Source organism: Balaenoptera physalus (genome assembly GCF_965194825.1).
Source record: "Balaenoptera physalus genome assembly, chromosome: 2".
Lineage (NCBI taxonomy): Eukaryota > Metazoa > Chordata > Mammalia > Artiodactyla > Balaenopteridae > Balaenoptera > Balaenoptera physalus.
Window position 1 is genome coordinate 54,364,401 of NC_138883.1, and position 22,004 is coordinate 54,386,404.

At 37.5% G+C, this 22,004-nt stretch overlaps 1 long non-coding RNA gene across 1 annotated transcript in view; it reads right to left on the reverse strand.

The window, feature by feature from the left end:
* Positions 1–771: 771 nt before the first annotated feature.
* LOC309656148 overlaps positions 772–22,004 on the reverse strand; it is a 42,016-nt gene continuing 20,783 nt past the window's right edge. Inside the window, exon 3 of the long non-coding RNA XR_014261177.1 lies at positions 772–3,506. This is a non-coding gene — a long non-coding RNA (uncharacterized lncRNA). The remainder of the gene's footprint in view (positions 3,507–22,004) is intronic.

Sequence of the window (22,004 nt, forward strand, 5' to 3'; positions counted from 1 at the left end):
AACAGGATAGAAAATCCAGAGACAAACCCACGAACCTATGGTCACTTAATCTATGACAAAGGAGACAAGAATATACAATGGAGAAAAGACAGTCTCTTCAATAAGTGGTGCTGGGAAAACTAGACAGCTGCATGTAAAAGTATGAAATTAGAACATTCTCTAACACCATATACAAAAATAAACTCAAAATGGATTAAAGACCTAAATGTAAGACTGGATACTATAAAACTCTTAGAGGAAACATAGGCAGAACACTCTGTGACATAAATCACAGCAAGATCTTTTTTGATCCAGCTTCTACAGTAATGAAAATAAAACAAAAAAACCCAAATGGAACCTAATTAAGCTTAAAAGCTTTTGCACAGCAAAGGAAACCATGAACAAAACAAAAAGACAACCTACAGAAGGGGAGAAAATATTTACAAATGAAGCAACCAACAAGGGATTCATCTCCAAAATATACAAGCAGCATATATAGCTCAATATCAAAAAAAAACCCAATCAAAAAATGGGTTATACACTATCAAATGGGTATATACACTACCAAATGTAAAATAGATAGCTAGTGGGAAGCAGCTGCATAGCACAGGGAGAGCAGCTCAGTGCTTTGTGACCACCTAGAGGGGTGGGATAGGGAGGGTGGGAGGGAGGGAGACGCAAGAGGGAAGAGATATGGGAACATATGTATATGTATAACTGATTCACTTTGTTATAAAGCAGAAACTAACACACCATAAAGCAATTATACTCCAATAAAGATGTTAAAAAAAAAAAAATGGGCGGAAGATCTAAATAGACATTTCTCCAAAGAAGACACACAGATGGCCAAGAGGCATATGAAAAGCTGCTCAACATCACTAATTATTAGAGAAATTCAAATCAAAACTACAATGAGGTACCACCTCACACTGGTCAGAATGGCCATCATCAAAAAATCTACAAACAATAAATGCTGGAGAGGGTGTGGAGGAAAGGGAACCCTCCTGCACTGTTGGTGGGAATGTAAATTGGTACAGCCACTATGGAGAACAGTATGGAGGTTCCTTAAAAAACAAAATAAAGCTGCCATATGATCCAGCAATCCCACTCCTGGGCATGTATCTGGAGAAAACCATAATTCGAAAAGATACATGCACCCCAATGTTCACTGCATCACTATTTACAACAGCCAGGACATGGAAGGAAATTAAATGTCAATCGACAGAGGAATGGATAAAGAAAATATGGTACATATATACAATGGAATATTACTCAGCCATAAGATGAACGAAATTGGGTCATTTGTATAGATGTGGATGGACCTAGAGTCTGTCATACAGAGTGAAGTAAGTCAGACAGAGAAAGACGAATATCATATCAGTTATATGTGGAATCTAAAAAAAAGGGTACAAATGAACCTATTTACAAAACAGAAATAGAGTCACAGATATAAGAAACAAACTTATGGGTACCAAGCAGGAAAGGGTGGGGGGGGGTGATAATTTGGGAGATTGGGACTGACATATACACACTACTATATATAAAATAGATAACTAATAAGAACCTACTGTATAGCACAGGGAACTCTACTCAATACTCTGTAATGACCTATATGGGAATAGAATCTAGAAAAGAGTGGATATATGTATATGTATAACTGATTCACTTTGCTGTACAGCAGAAACTAACACAACATTGTACATCAACTATACTTCAATAAAAATTAATTTTAAAAAATCCTAGAAGAGAGAGCAAGAAGAAGCAATTCCAAGGAATAAGTAAAGCATGCAATCAAAAACATAATAGTAAAATCAATACGTCTTACCAATATATCAATAAACATTGAGGATTTTAGGAATTTTTTGAGTATTCAGAGATGACAAAAACAAGACATTTCTACAAATAGCAATGTTCTTAAGCAAGAAAAGGACCAGTACGAAGAGAGAGGGAGTTGGAAATAGATGGAACATGTGAAAGAGTATTTTAGTACTTTTATCCAATCAGCCAGTCTATGTCTTTTGGTTGGAGCATTTAATCCATTTACATTTAAGGTAATTATCAATATGTATGTTACTATTACCATTTTCTTAATTGTTTTGGGTTTGTTTTTGTAGGTCTTTTCCTTCTCTTGTGTTTCCTGCCTAGAGAAGTTCCTTTAGCATTTGTTGTAGAGCTGGTTTGGTGGTGCTGAAATCTCTTAGCTTTTGCTTGTCTGTAAAGATTTTAATTTCTCTGCCAAATCTGAATGAGATCCTCACTGGGTAGAGTAATCTTGGTTGTAAGTTTTTCCCTTTCATCACTTTAAATATGTCCTGCCACTCCCTTCTGGCTTGCAGAGTTTCTGCTGAAAGATCAGCTGTTAACTTTATGGGGAGTCCCTTGTATGTTATTTGTTGCTTTTCCCTTGCTGCATTTAATATTTTTTCTTTGTATTTAATTTTTGATAGTTTGATTAATATGTGTCTTGGAGGGTTTCTCATTGGATTTATCCTGTATGGGACTCTCTGTGCTTCCTGGACTTGACTATTTTCTTTCCCATGTTAGGGAAGTTTTCAACTATAATCTCTTCAAATATTTTCTCAGACCCTTTCTTTTTCTCTTCTTCTTCTGGAACCCCTATAATTCAAATGTTGGTGTGTTTACTGTTGTCTCAGAGATCTCTGAGACTGTCCTCAATTCTTTTCATTCTTTTTTCTTTATTCTGCTCTGCGGTGGTTATTTCCTATAAAATAGCTACTATTTTATCTTCCAGGTCACTTATTCATTCTTCTGCCTCAGTTATTCTGCTATTGATTCCTTCTAGAGTATTGTTAATTTCATTTATTGTGTTGTTCATCATTGTTTGTTTGATGTTTAGTTCTTCTAGGTCCTTGTTAAACGTTTCTTGTATTTTCTCCATTCTATTTCCAAGATTTTGGATCATCTTTACCATCATTACTCTGAATTCTTTCTCAGGTAGACTGCCTATTTCCTCTTCATTTGTTTGGTCTGGTGGGTTTTTACCTTGCTCCTTCATCTGCTGCATATTTCTCTGTCTTCTCATTTTGTTTAACTTACTGTGTTTGGGGTCTCGTTTGTGCAGGCTGCAGGTTCATAGTCCCCATTGTTTTTGGTGTCTGCCCCCAGTGGGTGAGATTGGTTCAGTGGCTTATGTAGGCTTCCTGGTGGAGGGGATTGGTGCCTGTGTTCTGGTGGGTGGGGCTGGATCTTGTCTTTCTGGTGGTCTGAACCCAGAAAGGGCTGCATCTGGTGGTGTGTTTTGGGGTGTCTGAACTTATGATTTTAGGCAGCTTCTCTGCTAATGGGTGGGGTTGTGTTCCTGTCTTGTTAGTTGTTTGGCATGGGGCATCCAGCACTGGAGCTTGCTGGCCGTTGGGTGTAGCTGGGTCTTAGCGTTGAGAGGGATATCTCTGAGAGAGCTCTCACTGATTGATATTACGTGGGGCCGGGAGGTCTCTGGTGGTCCAGTGTCCTGAACTCAGCTCTTCCACCTCAGAGGCTCAGGCCTGGCACCAGGCTGGACACAGCTCAGAAGAAAAGGGAGAAAAAAAGAAAGAAAAAAAAAATTTTTTTAATAATAAAAAATTTTTTTAATTATTAAAATAAAAAATAATAATTAAAAAAAGAAGAGAGCAACCAAACCAATAAACAAATCCACAAATGATAACAAACTAAGATAAACACAAAAATCAGAAACAAATCAGTCGCAGACAGCAAACCCCAAGTCTACAGTTGCTCCCAAAGTCCACCGCCTCAGTTTTGGGACGATTTGTTGTCTATTCAGGTATTCCACAGGTGCAGGGTACATCAAGTTGATTGTGGGGATTTAATCTGCTGCTCCTGAGGCTGCACGGAGAAATTTCCCTTTCTCTTCTTTGTTCGCACAGCTCCTGGGGTTCAGCTTTGGATTTGGCCCTGCTTCTGTGTGCAGGTTGCCCTCAGGCATCTGTTCCCCGCCCAGACAGAAGGCAGTTAAAGCAGCAGCTGATTAGGGCACTCTTGCTCACTCAGGTCAGGGGGAGGGAGGGGTACAGTAGTCATAATTGGAATGCGGGGTGAGCCTGAGGCGGCAGAGGTCGCTGTGACATTGCAACAGCCTGAGGCACGCCGTGTGTTCTCCTGGGGAAGTTGTCCCTGGATCACAGGACCCTGGCAGTGGCAGGCTGCACAGGCTCCCAGCTGTGGGGGTGGGCAGGGGGCGTGGATTGTGACCTGTGATTGCACACAGGATTCTTGATGGCTTCAGCAGCAGCGTTAGCGTTTCATTCCTGTCTCTGGGTTCTGAGCTGATAGCCGTGGCTCATGCCCATCTCTGGTGCTCGTTTAAGTGGTGCTGTGCCATCCATGGGCACACAGAGCAGGAATCCCTCCTCCTTGCACACCCCAAGACAATGGTCTCTTGCCTCTTCGGCAGGTCCAGACATTTTTCCAGACTCCCTCCCGGCTAGCTGTGGCACGCTAGCCCCCTCAGGCTGTGTTCATGCAGCCAACCCCAGTCCTCTCTCTGGGATCTGACCATTGAAGCCGGAGCCTCAGCTCTCAGCCACCCCACCCTGGCGGGTGAGCAGACAAGACTTTCAGGTTGGTAAGTACTGGTCGGCACCTATCCTCTGTGAGGGAATCTCTCCGCTTTGCCCTCTGTACCCCTGTTGCTGCGCTCTCCTCTGTGGCTCCAAAGCTTCCCCCACCCCCACCCCTGTCTCTGCCAGTGAAGGGGCTTCCTAGTGTGTGGAAACTTTTCCTCCTTCACAGCTCCCTCCCAGAGGTGCAGGTCCCGTCCCTATTCTTTTGTCTCTGTTTTTTCTTTTTCTTTTGCCCTACCCAGGTACGTGGGGATTTCCTTGCCTTTGGGAAGTCTGAGGTCTTCTGCCAGTGTTCAGTAGGTAGGAGTTGTTCCACATGTAGATGTATTTTTGATGTATTTGTGGGGAGGAAGGTGATCTCCACGTCTTACTCCTCTGCCATCTTGAAGGTCCCCCTACTTTAGTACTTGGGCAAGGCCATTTTAGAGAGAATTCAAACTGGAAGAGCAACTATTCTCTTGGCATAATAAACAAAGGATGCTTAGTGGTCGCTCAGAGATGAACAGTAAATGGACATTAGAATGCCATTTGTGGTATTCATGGTTGTTATATTTAACATATGCTTAAATTAACCACAGTGTAAATGTACTATCACTCATTTGTGTACTGGGGTAGGGATCAGCCTTCCTCATTTCACCATAAGGCTTCAAGTTAAAAATATCTCATAGATAATCACAAATATACATAAAAAGACATATATCAAATAAATCCTTCCTCACAAGTATAGTCACAATCCTGGCATCACTGTCAGTAATTATTTCATATGAATACTATATACTGGCATACTGGAAAGAACTTTGGAAATATATACCAAGAACCTTAAGAGGTTCATAAACCTTGATCTAGCAATTTTATTTCAGAGAATATATCCTAAAAACTAATGCAAAACACAAAATAAGCTTATTATTCAAAGCTTAATGTTCATATTATAGAATGGTGAGGAAATCATGGTGTCCTCATATACTGGAATGTATTGAGTAGTGTGTTAGATAGTATTGATCAGATCTATCAATATTGGAGGAGGGACAATATCAAGTATTGTTAGAAACAACATAAGTTGTCAGTAAATTCAGGATATAATATACTGCTAAGTACAAACTTGTGGAAAACCAGATGAAAGAGGGAGAAAAATACTGCAGAAATTTTACATTTTTAAAAGCACAGGGACTTCCCTGGTGGTCCAGGGGGTAACACTCCACACTCCCAATACAGGGGGCCTGAGTTCAATCCCTAGTCAGGAAACTAGATCCCACAACTAAGAGTCCACATGCCACAACTGAGAAGTCCGCATGCCACAACTAAGACCCGGCACAGCCAAGATAAATAAATAAATAAATATTAAAAAAAAAAAAAGTACAGAAGTGAAGTTCCCCAAGACCTCTGTAGGAGTAGGTAACCTAGTAGGGCTAAGGTATCTGCAAGAACTGAATTGAATATACACCTGTTTTTGTTGTCCTAATATTGGGCCCTCCTCCTTATACTTCATATATTTTGAAAAAAATCCATATGTAAATGAAGCAATTATTAATTAGAAGTGAAGCAATATTCTCTAGTTAGCTCAACCTTAGGGAGAGTTCTGGGAGGGGCCCACTGAACTACTGAAGTAAAAGGTTCTAAATGACACAGGGAATGAATTGGGGTTTATACATCAAGGATTTCACTGTAGCTGGGTGTTCAGGAATGACTCGGGTATGGCAGATCCATTGTTCCTAAAACTGACTTGGTAATAATCTATATAAATAAACAAATGAAGTTTTGTGCATTCATAAAATGTATTCTATCTGTCTGTGTTATTATTAGAAAGGAACTTTTAGCTGGAAAAAAGCAAAGCTCATTTTCCTGGTAGGCTGAGTAAATTGGCTTGGGAGTGGATCGATTGCAGCTGCCTGCTGTTTAGATTGCTTACTCGATTGCTTGCTAATACCCGGAAGGGTTGACTCTGCTCAAAATCAACACCATGATTTCCTAACCATTCTATAATATGAATATTAAGTGGGTAGTAGGCATTAACCCAGGAGCCAGCAGAATATTATGCAAGCATTAAACATGTTCATGAAGAATTTGCAATAAAACTGGAAAATGCTTATATTAAAAGCAGGATAAATTTATATATTCAATATAATCTCAATAATGTACAAAACTAGGAACAGAAAAAAAGTACTAACAGTAGTTCTCTCTGGTGGTAGCAGTATAAAGGATTTTTGTTTTCTTAATTTACATCAGAAATTTTTTTCTATGAAGGACAACATTCTTTTACCAATAGGGCGTGAAGAGAGTTTCTATGGCTCAGAGTCGATAATAACAGGTAAGCAGTTCACTTTAACAAGGTTCATTACTTTTTGAGTATGCTTCCTATTATTAAAGATCAAACTAATAATTGAGGTTCACAACAGAAGAAATAATTAACAAATTTGTGAATTGTGCTTCTGCTTATACTTCAATCTCCAAATGCCTAATCAATCCTATTAAAAGTAGATTTTTATGAAAAGTAAGCAAAAAATTAATTTGAAATTTTTATTATTGTTTTCCTTGATACAAATGTTTTCTGAGCCATAGGAAACTGAGATGTAAGTTTTTCTTCTTCCTCTATCTTTTCTCAGTGTGAACTTCGTCTTAAACAAGAGTACATGACACATGAGCAATCTAAACTTTCATTCAGAAAGTGGAAAGATGCTGCCACCTGCCCTTTCCTATGTCCCACTGCTACCCAACCAATAAAAAAGCTGAGGATGACCACCACTGACCCTAGCAACTAGAATATATATTTGCACTCCAGATTCTACACTTTCTTTGACAACTTGGAACTGCAAACTTCTGAGATTTATATGTTCCTCAAAGATAAGTTGCTGCAGCTCTGCTATTTCTTTCACAAACCAAGAGATGTTTAATAAAAGAGAGAGTTAATAGACCCCATTCACTTTATCTGGGAGCTACCAAGGCATCAGATGTAGGAGCCACATCTGTGTAGGAGCACAGGGCATGCTGTGCCAACCTGTCTCTTTCCACATCCCTAAATTTGAGAATTAAGCCATTTATCCATTATCACTTTGCCCTGAGGGGTGTTTACTGACTGATTTTTTGCAATGTCCTATAAATCACCTAATTACAATAGGATTCTGAGACCATTAACTTATATCACTAACTCCTAAACTTCCTCCAACAACAGTTATGACATACAGATCCTGAAAAATCTCCCTGTGCAGCGGGCTGATGAGAAGCAACTTTCTGGGTCAACCACTGCTCCTAACCTGGGTCAGAGCTAGGTTTAATTAGAAGCCACAGAATTGGTGAAGTCAAAAGCCCTGAAAAGATAAATGACTAATTACTATAAATTCTCTAATCTTGTATCATATCCTCAAAAGGGTCTGAATGTGGGGGAAAAAATGATAGGATCAAAGACACTGATCTGAAGACCTGAAATAAGACAATTTCTGAGACAAAATAAATCCTAAGAAGCAGAAATTGAAGGGCCATCAGTTTTGACAAAAACTCTAGAGCAATTTAGAATTTTAAATGGGACTTGTACTATTAAAGCAACTAAGAAAGAGGCCACTCTTAGATAATCAGTTTTGTGCAATGATGTCTTTACTATCTGCTTCTTTGAAAATTTTACTTCTTACATTTCTCTACAGTTCCCCATATTTCCTCCATATTCAGTTATCTAATCTAGTACCAAATTTTTCCTTGCTAGTTTATGCCACTCCCAGGAGATGAAATGGAGAACTTGGAAACTTTTACCCCAATCTTCTACTGCAGATTTCAGCAGTAGAAGCTGAATAAGGCCCAGGAAGAGGGAATAAAATAATACCACTCTCAGCCCACAAGACACTGAGGGAGTGTCACATTATATCAGGACTGCCCTATCTTCAAACCCCTGGAAACTGAAAAACCTCCTAGGCAATTAACCTTAAAATGTTCTTCTACATCTCCTTAACATCTTCCTAATTCTTTTCGAACTTCCTTTTATCTATTGCTAAGAAACCTCCCTTAAGCTTTCCTTATTGGAACACAATCATTGATTTAGGGAAAATAAAAGCATCAACTAATTTATGGCAAAGATTTTAGACTTTACTTTTCCCCCAAGAAGCTTTATTAGCCTGTAAAACATGATCAAAGCCTTAAAAGAATCTAAATGCACTTAATCATAAAAGATTTTGTATTGGCACATTCTGGGAGTATTGTTTATTCCACAAATAGAGCCATTCATTATGTGCTTTTGTTTCCCAGCATCTCATTAACTCATCTTGCACAACACATTTACAATAGTCTCTTCTGCTTTTTCTTTACAATTCAGAATTATCCTTGAAAATGGTTTTCAGATACATCAGGGCTCCACCACATTTCAAGACCAAAGAGAAATATTGAAAATGTAAACATGGTCCCAGGGAGTACCAGGCAAATAGATATTTTCTCCCCTTCTTTCATCACTGTACTGTGCTACACAAGATAAAATTATACAACATGCCCCCTGCCTTCAAGAAGTTTATACTACTATACTACGACCTACCTGAGGAGAAAGGGTACACACAAAACAAAAGTAAGCAATACAAATAGCATCTACTAAAGCCCAAAGGTTGATATGACAGTATATAGTGTATATTATAGTGTATAATATTGTAATTTGGAGAACAGGAAAATTAAGTATTGGGGTCCACAAAGCAGGTTTCTAGAAAATAGATGTGCCTCAAGATAGCTGATATGTGGATAGAATGATTCAAGGCATAGAGACCAACAGAGTGTTTGTAGAACAGTAAGGTTTTTCTGCTCAGAACCAAGGGTACTGAGCAAAGTCTTGGAAAACCTTGAAACAGACAAAGGCAAAAATGGAAAGCACAGTATTCCCATTATATTACTGTATAACAAATTATCCTAAAATTTAGTGGCTTAAAACAACAATTTTAGGGCTTCCCTGGTGGCGCAGTGGTTGAGAATCTGCCTGCTAATGCAGGGGACACGGGTTCGAGCCCTGGTCTGGGAAGATCCCACATGCCGCGGAGCAACTAGGCCCGTGAGCCACAACTACTGAGCCTGCGCGTCTGGAGCCTGTGCCCCGCAACGGGAGGGGCCGCGATAGCGAAAGGCCCGCGCACCGCGATGAAGAGCGGCCCCCGCACCGCGATGAAGAGTGGCCCCCACTTGCCGCAACTAGAGAAAGCCCTCACACGAAAACTAAGAGACCCAACACAGTCATAAATAAATAAATAAAATAAATAAATAAAGTATTAAAAAAAAAAACAAAACAAAACTAATCTTTAAAAAAAAAAAAAAAAACAACAATTTTATTATTCTTATGAATTTGATGGGTCAAAAATTTAGAAAGGACAAAATATGAATGGTTCATCTGTGCTCCATATTGACACTGGACTCAGCTGGGAAGACTTGAAGTCTACAAACTAGGGTCATCTAAAGGCTCATTCACTCACATTCATCTAGGCTAGGATGACTTAAATTTTAGGACTGCTGACAAGACACCTGCATGTGGCCTCTCCATATGGCTTTGATTCCTCACAATATGGCAGCCCCAGGGTAGTCAGATTTCTTACATGGCAGCTCAGGGTTCCAAACAGTAGTGTCACAGAGAACAAGCTGCATCATCTATTGGCCCAGCTTTGGAAATCACAGTGTCACTTCCGTCGTACTCTATTGCTCAAAGCAGTGACAAGCCTATACAGATCCAAGGGGTGATATCATAGACCCCACCTCTTAATGGGAAAAGTGTCAAAGAATTTTGAGGCCATGTTTTAATATCAACAAACACAGGTTTGCTGAGTATTTTTTTCTGACAACATCTAAAATACTTCACAATTTCACTAATTCCCATGATACCCATGAAAGGAAAAAGAGTAGAAAATAAGTATTCAAAGCTGGGATGACCACATGTCTCAGTTCTCCCAGGAACATTTCCAGTTTATACACATCTCAAAGTAATTATTAATTGTCCCCCTTTCACTCTTAAAAGTGCCCTGTTGAATAAATTATATGATCATCTTATTTGATATTATGTTCCCCTTATTCAAAGGCCCTGACTATACATACTAAGTGAAATTCACATCCTTATCTCTCTCCCAAATAACTCTCTTTAAAATATCCAAGTTCTTTATATGAAAATTCCAAATGCACTTGTTTTTGTTTGTTTGTTTGTTTTTTATTTATTATTTATTTTTGGCTGTGTTGGGTCTTTATTTCTGTGTGAGGGATTTCTCTAGTTGCAGCGAGCGGGGGTCACTCTTCATCGCGGTGCGCGGGCCTCTCACTAACGCGGCCTCTCTTGTTGCGGAGCACAAGCTCCAGACGCGCAGGCTCAGTAGTTGTGGCTCATGGGCCTAGCTGCTCCGCAGCATGTGGGATCTTCCCAGACCAGGGCTCAAACCCATGTCCCCTGCATTGGCAGGCAGATTCTCAACCACTGCGCCACCAGGGAAGCCCCTGCACTTGTTTTTTAAGCAACATGCCAGTTACCTTACCATTATGTGAGGATACCAACCAGCAGTTGATGATAAGAATGAGTTAGTACCAGGACCACATGATTCCAAGGCTCTCTCTGCTAATCCAGGTCACACAACAGGTAACAAGGCAGAGTATAAATCCAGTTTTGTTTGTTCAGGTAAGAAATCAGTATCTTCTATGCTAATCTTTGTAGAATTCTAAATTTTGCAGCCTCTCCATGCTTTTATAAAGCTTTAAGTGACAAAATACCAAAAAGAGCCATATAACCAAACTACATTATTAATTTCAAAGGAAATTTTTCCTACCTTACTTTAGAAAATAGGCAAGTCAAAGAACAGTTGAGTACTTTTTTGATAGTCTCTTAAAAGACTTAAACTCATTTATTGTCATTTTTCAAGCAAGGAGGTTTATTTCCATAAATAGAAGACTTTTTTCTCTTGGACACTGATTGTACAAGCCAGACTACTTGCTAATATTAAATTGCAGGCATTTACAATTTCAGTTAGCACTTTCCCTTGCATGTAAGGCCATTTTGTTCTGGCTTCTAACAGAGTTTGCTATTAGTGAAATCACCATCTTTAACATAAAAACCAACAAAGAAGAAATGTGAAAGAACTTGATTTACATTTAACTAAGAAAAATTTATTATATTAACTATAGATGCTTAATGTCAGGCCATAAAATTCTTGCCATGCCAGCAATGGTGTCTTCTCTCTTATCTGTGTCTGCACTGCTGTAACAGGAGTTTCCACCAAAATGTCCACTAAGAGGTTGTCTATTACTCCTTTAGATTAAATTCACCAGATTCAGTTCTTCTTGAGAGTTGGGGAGGAATACATGGGTCTCACCTGTAGGAAATGGTGAAAACATTCCCAAAATCTTAGCACCCAGATGCCAGATGAGGGCTAACCTTACAAGCGGACTTTCTGAAGATAGCATTCCCAGGCCAGTTAGGTTAACTTACCTGTACAGGCTCCCTGACCACTGAAATCTAGATAAATTTGGACCCCTTTCTTGATCCCAGGGCCCCTGGAAGATTAAGCCCTCCCAAATTTTTGCAAACTGCCTCTGGCCTTTTCTTAAGGCCTTCAGGTAGATTTTTCAGGTTTTTGTTTTGCCCCAGCTGCCTGACCACTTGCACACTAATCAAAGCCAGGACAGTCTTGTGCTCCTTCTGACACCAGTATTCAAGGTATAATGATGGCAGAGAGCCAGCCATAAGACTCTAACCACATTAGTGACAGTCATGTTTATTCCTTCTAGCTCTTCCCCAGAGCTGTCCCTCTCACCACTGTCTTCTCTCACTTCTAGCAGTGCTTTTCCTATTAAAATAGGGTGGCAAACCAGGCAGGATGATTTTAAGAATCAAACCATGCCCCGGCAGTTCCAGTGAGGGAATATACCACATATATATATTGGTTTACTTATGCACTTCTCCAATAACACATTTCTAAAACAAAGAGGTTGCTTTGGCACCTATTTCATGTTACTCATCAGGCCCTTATGTAATCTCCTTCCCTATGAGTTCTGCTCATCCACATGGAAGGTGAGCAAAGACTGGAACATTTTAATACACTCTACATAAAATTATCCTTCAGGGAATTTCCTAGATGCCCCTAAATTTGAAAGCAAGAAATGAACCTTGTAGTGGGGGGAAATGGAGGGGAAGGGGTAGATGGGAATTCTGTATATTCTGCACAATTTTTCTGTATACATAATACTGCTCTAAAAAATAAAGTGTATTAATTTAAAACAAAACAACAAAAAAAGAAATGAACGTTTTATAGAGCTCCGTGGCCACAGGAAATAAACCTTGGACAGAATCTTTTCTGCCCCTCTGGAGCACCATTTGACAATGTAATTTTGTACCAATTTAATATTCAGGCATATCTGCATCAGCGTGGCTCAAAATTCCATCCTCGCAATATTAGCTCTTTGCCACACAGCATCTGTTATTCCTCCCATTTCCACAAAACTCAAATTGCACTTTAGAAACTGTTTCTCCCAAAGATCATTTTTAATTCAATTTAAATTAAGCAAATGCTCACTTGAGCAGCTAAAGCTCTCTTAAGGACACTTAAATTAACGATAATTATTTAAACATTCATATACTAGTATGCAGTTCTCCTGATTCAAAATTATATCCATGGAGAGAGAGCTAGTTAATTTATGTCCTTTACAGGAGTAAAAAGTATTTATTTTGCAGGTTATTATTTTAAAGTAAAATGAAATGATTGAAATTGATGCCTAAATTCTTCATCTTCACATCAGTCAGTCACAAGGCATTCCATACAGCCTTGGGTAAAGTTTAAAAACTTTAAATTCTTGAAATTTTGCCATTTGCAGCAATATGGACAGACGTGGAGGGTATTACACTAAGTGAAATAAGTCAGACAGAGAAAGACAAATACTATATGATATCACGTATATGTGGAATCTAAAAATTACAACAAACTAGTGAATAAAACAAAAAAGAAGCAGACTCATAGAAATAGAGAACTAACTAATGGTTACCAGTGGGGAGACAAAAGGCAGGAGGGGCAATATAGGGATAGGGGGAAAAAAGAGTTTATTATTATTATGGGATTATATGAAATCATGTGTGTGAAACTTTTGAAAATTGTAAAGCATTATAGAATTTAAAGAATCTTTCACTCAATTAAAAAAAAAGATTTGCCTCAATTTTCCTCTCTCCTATTTTACTATAGTTTTGCAAGATGTTATCATTGGGGAAATCTGAATAAGGTGTATGCAGGATCTCTCTGTATTATTCCTTACAACAGCATATGAATCTACAATTATCTCAAAGTAAAACATTTAATTTAAAAAATATTAACCCATCAACATGATTTTGTGTGTTGGAAACACTAGCTCTTAACTGAAAGCAAGGTCATAAACCAAGTGAATATAGAGACCATGCAGTCTAGCAAAATGGCCTTCAGAATTAGAAAACCTCCATTAGGTCCCAGAGATCTGGGACTATTATGTGCTAGTAAACTCTGTGACCTCTCGGGTTCTCAGTTTTCTTGTCTTTAAAACAGAGATAGCAATGCCTCTTTGCAGGGCTGTTGTAAGGAATAAATTAGATAATCAGTGTCCGGCACCTTCGTTTGCACTCAATAAGTGAGAGCTATTATTGTTAACAGGTAAGCAATAAAGAAGTAAAACATTGGAGTTTCCCCAAGAAGACAGAATTGGGGGATATACTGGGAGGGGTCCTGGAAGCTTAAGGCAGCTTGTGGCAAACAGATGCAGGAGCACCGTGGGGACCAAATCATTTGCAACATCTACCTCTTCACACCACCAACGAATGCTCTCCCCAGATATCTACTTGGCCAGCTTTTTCACTTCATCCAGGTCTCTGCTCAAATCAGCCTATTGAGAGACTTAACCTGACTATCCCATATAAAATAGCTTCATCATTGTCTATGCCCTCACTTCATTACAATCTGAAAGGTATTTGTTTATTTGATATCCAGTCTCTCTCTATATTCTCTTCTCTCTCCTATGCTCCAAATAGAATGTAAGCTTCATAAGAGCATAAACATGGACTGTTTATTGCTATATTCCTAGGCCCTAGAACATCATGCACACAGCATGTGCTTGATAAAGATTCTTTGATTAGTGAATAAACCCTTGCTTATTGAAACATAAATAATATTTCAGGTAGTCGTTTTTCCAAGTATATGGAAAGTAGAAAGAGAGAGGAGAAAAAGATCACATACATTGCCTTCTAAACAAAATAATTCCACGTTCGTCTTCTCCTAGTCTCTTCTTTCTACACACCATTTCATTCACTCATCCAACTTAGTACCCACTGTGCAAAAGGCACTCAGGACATTAAGTGCCTTCATAAACATTTTCAATGTTTAAATCTCTATCTTCTGAGATTAGCTTTGGTCCTCAGTAGAATCTAGGAAGCCAATGCCTATACCCTGGTTCTTAATGAGAGCAAACGTACAAGTCAAACACTGTGAAAAATTATGAAGCAGACCCTATTTTATCTTTGGTATTATTCTACTTCATCAAGATGCCTTTCACACTTCATAACTACAACATAATCATCAAACTATTCCTTGATTACCTAAGCCAGAGCAACATCTCACCCAGGCCCAGAACTTTTCTAAATTCTATGACTCCATGAATTTTAGCATCCTTCAATTACACCAAGAAGGAGGTCATATATCTTGCCTTTTTATAAAGTACTATGACTCTCACTGGATATTTTTCCACCTAAGCTTATACAAGGACAGCACAAGTATTCTGGCTGAAAGTAAGTCACTCAGAATACTCTAAGACCAGCATGTATGAAATTACAGTACCAACTTCTGATTTACTTCCATTCTGGTAATTTGCCACAACAATCACATGTCTCTAACAGGAGACAGTAATTTTTAATACCTTTCACTGTTACTTTTAAACTACAGTCTGTCTTGCAAAAGTCCAAATTTCAAATGAAACTTTCAACTCCAATGAAATATTAAACCACCATCTTTGGAAAATCATACATGATTCTATTTCAAATAGCAAAATATTAGAGAAGTAACATCAAGCTGTAAATTGTCTATAGCCACGTAAACAATTCTCTGTGCAATTAATCCTGCCAATACAATTTTCAATGCTAACTGAAGTTCTTAATCAGACCAGGCAGCTTCCACTATAACAAAATTCTGAGCTGGTTGAAATGGGAAACAATATAAACATGTAACAAGGGGACATGGCTGTGCCCTAATATTTATTTTTAAACATTTCTAAGAAAACAAAAGCTCTTATACAAATTTACAAATAAAGGGGTTTTGGAGAGTTGGTAAGGTTTTTATTATACATTGCAGATTGAAATTCGGCATGCTAAGGAAACAAGAAATATTAAGGTGGGTGATGGTAGGGGAGAAAGCTATCAGGCTATGCTCTGGTTTTAAAATTCATTTCTTACAGAACTGTATTCTTGAAAGCATTAAAAATGGGTTAGTCAGTGGCATGGACATATATACACTACCAAATGTAAAATAGATAGCTAGTGGGAAGCAGCTGCATAGCACAGGGAGACCATCTCGGTGCTTTGTGACCACCTAGAGGGGTGGGATAGGGAGGGTGGGAGGGAGGCAGATGCAAGAGAGAAGAGATATGGGGATATATGTATATGTATAGCTGATTCACTTTGTTATAAAGCAGAAACTAACACACCATTGTAAAGCAATTATACTACAATAAAGATGTTAAAAAAAAATGGGTTAGTCAGAAGCCCAAAAGGGAAAACTAAAGTTTTTGATATCTGAGTTGTTTTACAAAAATATTATATCCCAACAGATTAGGGTAGAGATGTTCTACAAGGTACATGTGTTGCATAAAGCATCACAAACCACCAAAAGAAAGAGGAGGCAGAAGGAGAACCACTCCATGTTCCTTTAATAGTTTTGGCAGTTAACTTTTAAGAGACTTAGAAGGTGGCGATTGAATCTGAATCACTTTCTGCTCTAAGTTAATTAAGTGCCTGATTTATAAATATTTCTTTGATGCTGCCTTTCTTTTTGTTTACTTAAACATGTCTATATCATCCACCTGCTATATGAACCGGTTGTCTGATGATATATTGGGAGCTCAACAACAGTCCATATGTTATGACTCCATTTATGAATAGTATTGACTATCTGGAAGTTTATAGTAAGTGATGGTACTACAGGTGAGATTGTTGTATTTTTTTTCCTATGATCTGCATTTTCAAATGGTCCACAATAAATATTGTTGCTTTTAAAAATAAAAGGGTTATTTAATATTTTAAGGCCCTCTACAAAATAACTTTTTAAATGGACTATTTTAACTTTTCAGCAGGCTATTGTCATTGATGCTGAACCCAGTGAATTACTGAACTACATCCCTGGTTAATGTTGGAATGAGTTAGCTCTCAGTTTTGGGAATAGGGTCTTTTGTTATGACATAAGGGTTTCTCTGGCATTCTTAAAATTAAATGACATGAAGATCTTCAGTCTCCCTCTATTCCTTTAAAAATTGAAATTACTAATATAAGCTAACGGTGGTAATATAGTTTTACCCAAACTAATTGTACATAGAGACAAGCAAAAAATAAACAATGCCCTTTGAGTTGCTACTCTACCAATGATTTGATGATGCAAAATAATACATGGCCCAAAAATAGCATCTGTCACATGCTGACAAGTTACCCTTTAATTTCAGATGCTCACTCCCAGGTTTGGGTTTGTTAAGATTTGTGTTTTGTTTTCTTTGGAGTGGTTTTGTTTTCAGTTGTTTTTTTAAGAACTATTTTACACACACATCATTTATATTCAAATTTACTATATATTTATTTTTACTACTTTTAAGCAAGTTAGTTAATGAAATGTAATCTTTTACAAAGAATTGCTTAACCCAATTCATCAAAATTTATTCAGCTCACTAGGATATTTTCCCAAATTGACCCAATGAAGAAATAGGTACTTTTGAGTTGCATGTTGAGGTAGAGTAAAAGAAACAAGGTCAAACTCTAAACTTGATTTTGGGGGGCCATTCAATTCTATGTAAGACACATTAAGACACATCAGTCTTCCTTTAATATATCCAAACCCCTTCAAAGACTTCCAGGGCTTTGGCTCTTCAGAATGGAGATACCCACAAATGTCCAAGCACATGAGACAGCCTGGCATCAGAACTTCAAAGAAATCTGTCCACATGCCTTTTAGACTCTCATTTACAATACATGAATTGACTCAGGTAATTAAGTTGCATATTTGGGCACAAAGATATTGAGTTCCTGAGGCAAATGTTAAATTATTTGAATGTAATCATACACTAAAATATGATTTAAAATGTCATTAAAATTTTACCAAAGGGCAAAATTGATCTTTATCCAATAAACCAAAGTCCTGAGAACAATGTAAATATTTATTAAGAACCTCTACAATATTAATTACTTCTGACCCAGTAATCCTATTTTTAAGGGTCTTACATGAAAAAAATTATTTAAAATACTTTTAATATGTATTTACAAATTATCTTTTTAAAATATGCTATTTTTAAGCTGAAAAGAAATTTCAAACTGTTAACTAAGAGCGGCTATCTCTGAAGGGTTGGGTTTTTTTCTTAACGGTCTTCTATAGTTTCCAAGTTCTCTTCATTGAGTACTTACCAATTTTATAATCAGAAGGTATAAGTTTGGGGTGAGGAGTACTTTAAGAAAGAAAATGAAAGCATACATTCAAGGCCTGCACTTCAATTCTTCCAACTTTCTTACCTGCTTCTTAATCACTAGATCACATTGGCACTTTAATATTGTTAAACTTAAAAGCATAAACAGAATCTCCAGACTTGTGATTCAAAGAATTATAAATCATAGAATTTCCTGCTCACAGGAAAAAGATGCAGAAGAAAAAAATTATATTCAGGTTCATATTATGCCAAAATGTAGAACACTTCCTCATAACTCACATTAAGCCATGCTGAATATGTTCAGCTTATGTATTTCAGGCTTATGTATTTTAGTTACATAAGCCATCTTTTATTTTTTAAGAAAAGTACAAAAATGCAATAAAGCCACTTTTAACAAGGCAATGCTCTGAACTCAATGAAAGCTTTATTATCCCACTTAGTATATTATTCTGGAGATCAAAGTTTGTTATTATCTTTTCTAAGATGACACCTATCTGTCCCATACCCTTCTTGTTCAATAACTTCCATTTTAAAATTTCTCTGCTTCCAAATCAAAGGAAATATTAAGGTACATGATGAGACTCTGAAGATCTAAGACTCCAAATGCTTTGGGCCTTTAGAAGTGCAACTATAGAGAAAGCACAAAGGACTACAAAGCCATGGCCCTTGTATAGAATATAGCCAAAGGAGTGTACTTGGCTTGAGGGACTCAATGATGTATTACTGTTCAACTAATCTCCAATGAAAATATTGCAATGTCTCTGTCTCAGACTTTAGAAACATCTCTAGGTGTCAACCGAGAGAGAGAGAGAGAGACTGCCTTAGCATACAGACTGAGTCTATCACCGTCAATAATACTATAAAAGCATAATATAAAATATCTCCAAGTCCCCTCTGGCTAGTAAGAGAGACTAGAATCTAAGCTCATAAGCTCACAGGTCCTGATTTATTGCCACAGTTTTCAACACATTGGCTCACTTGCTCATAATAAAGTTAAAATCATGATACCTCTTTTATATTTAGAAACAGTCATTCTGTTTCATGCTTCCTGGTTCAGAAATCAAAAAATAGCTGAAGAAACATGGTGTCAGGTGTATGGCTGTGTGGTAGGAATATAAATGTAAGGAATGTGGCAGTGATAAATTGCTGATGCACCAAACCCTGCTACTGATAGGATGGTAACTGCTTTTATATTGGTTATTATCTTAGTAATAAAAATTCCAACCACTCAGCCATGAGAAAGGAGGAAATCCTGCCATTTGCGACAACATGGATGGACCTTGAGGGCATTATGCTAAGTGAAATAAATCAGACAGAGATAGACAAATACTGCATGATATCACTAATCCGTGGAATCTAAAAAAACCAAACTCATAGAAACAGGGTAGAATGGTTGTTACCAGGGACACGGTGGTGAGGAAAACGGGGAGATGTTAGTCAAAGACTACAAACTTCCAGTTATAAGATAAATAAGTTCTGGGGATCTAATGTACAGCATTGTATTACTTTTAATAATACTGTATTATATACTTGAAAGTTGCTAAGAGAGTAGATCTTAAATGTTCTCACCACAAAAAAGAAATGATAATTATGTGATATGATGGAGATGTTAGCTAACGCTATGGTGATAATCATTTTGCAATATATAAGTGTATCAAATCAACATATTGAACACCTTAGATGATATTATATGTCAATTATATTTCAATAAAACTGGAAATCCCAACCACTGATGATGATTACATCATAACAACTTCTTTAGGAACATATGGGTACTGTTACTGATAAGACTTAACCCTTGCTTTCTACTTCTTCATGGGCACTTTGTGTTACTTAGTTTATGGACATTACACTAATAATTAACATCTTCCAGACTCATTGGAGAAAAATCTAATTAAAAGGACATAAGGGAGGATTTTGATTTCTCTGTGATAATTCTGTTTAAGTGCATATTACCAAGACAATTGTACTGTATCACTAAACAGTCTTCATTCAGCCACATCTATCTATCTATAACATGTTCATGGAACATCTATTATCTATTCTTGCTCTGAAAATGCAAGAATAAAGAAAAGAGGAAGGAGGTTCTGGGTTTAGATTCCAGTAGTAAGACAGGATTTAGGGGGCTACCTTAAAAATCTTAAGATTATTATTATTATTTAAAACAACAATTGAAAATTTTTAATAATTCTATTAAGCTGATCAAAATTCTGATTTAAAATTCTGAAAATGAACAAAAATTCACCCTCAGTCAATACTAAATAAAATGCATTACCTCACATCACTACATGTTAAATTCACAGAGAAGAGAATTTAAAATACACACACACACACACACACACACACACACACAAAACATTGCTCTGAATTTAAGGTATAAAGTTTTCTCCTGCTATGTAACCATAAAAATAGCATAAGCAATGTTGTTATAAGTAAAAGCTTCCCCAATAAAAGTCATGATTTTTTTTGCCACTTTATAAAAATATTGTCTATACATCACAGACAACAGAGATAATTTATTCCCAAGTAAACACCTTCACTTCTATCCCCCAGAATAGGAAACAATTGCTAAAACCATATGAATAAAAACAAACATTAATTTGCAAAAAGCTGTTTATTACATTCACAGCTGGAAAGTTAATAAACTTTGGAAAGATATTTTCCACTCTAGTCCAACTCAAATGATAGTATCTATATCTTCATTTAACAGAAAATGTCTCAAAGAAAGAGCTTAATCTCTAAATCCCTGCCATACATCATCAAGGGCAAATTAGGTAACTGCTTGCTTCTTGTTCCACCATTTCAATAATTCATAAGATTCTTCTACAAAGACTACATCAGTTAAATCTCTGAAAGTGTCTTTACAGCTGAATTCATGTGGGGTGGTTTAAATAACTGACTTTGACGTTTCATAAACTAAGTACTAGCCAATCTGAATGAGTTGAAACATCATTTAACTACCAAGTTCAGCTCTGGACAAAACTGAAAAAAAAGGGACTTTTGCCTTTGCAGGGGTCTTTCCTGTCCTTGTCTTTGCCCTTCACTCACCTCTCTACTTTTTTCACTCCAGCTGCCTGATGCCTGGGCTATCCTCTGGATGTATAGTGACTGTACTCCAGAGTTAACTCCTGTTTCTTCCATTCTAGTGAGGGTTCATATTATTAGAAAAGAAGCTGTTTGAACTGATTCCCACTAAAACATGACTAATAGTTTGGTCTATGTTTACTCTCCCAGGGGTATTTGCTATAGACTGAATGTTTGTGTCCCTCCAAAATTCATATGTTGAGATATATCCCCAATGTGATGGTATTTGGAGATGGTCCTTTGGAAGGTGGTTAGGTCCTTTGAAGGCAGAACTCTCATAAATGGGCTTAGCACTCTTAGAAAAGAGCTCCCTTATCCCTTTCACCATGTGAAGACACAGAAAGAACACAGCCATCAATGAACCAGAAAGCAGGTGTCACCAGACACCAAATCTGCTGATGCCTTGATCTTGGACTTCCCAGCCTCCAGAACTATGAAGGATAAATTTCTGTTGTTTATCAGCCACCCAGTCTATGGTATTCTGTTATAGCAACCTGAATGGACTAAGACATTTTCTTACCATGTCCATTGCTAAAACACAATGCATGCCCCCTTTATCTCTCTCCTAGGCTGCTGCAACTGCCTTCTAACTTAATTCTTTCCTCCACTCTCAGCACATACAGTCTATTCTTCATACAGCAGAAAAAGTACTCTTTTAAAGGAAAAACTCAGATCATGTCACTGCCCTACTTATAACTCCCAAGTGGAATCCCATTATATACAGAATAAAATTGTCTCCTTATCACAACC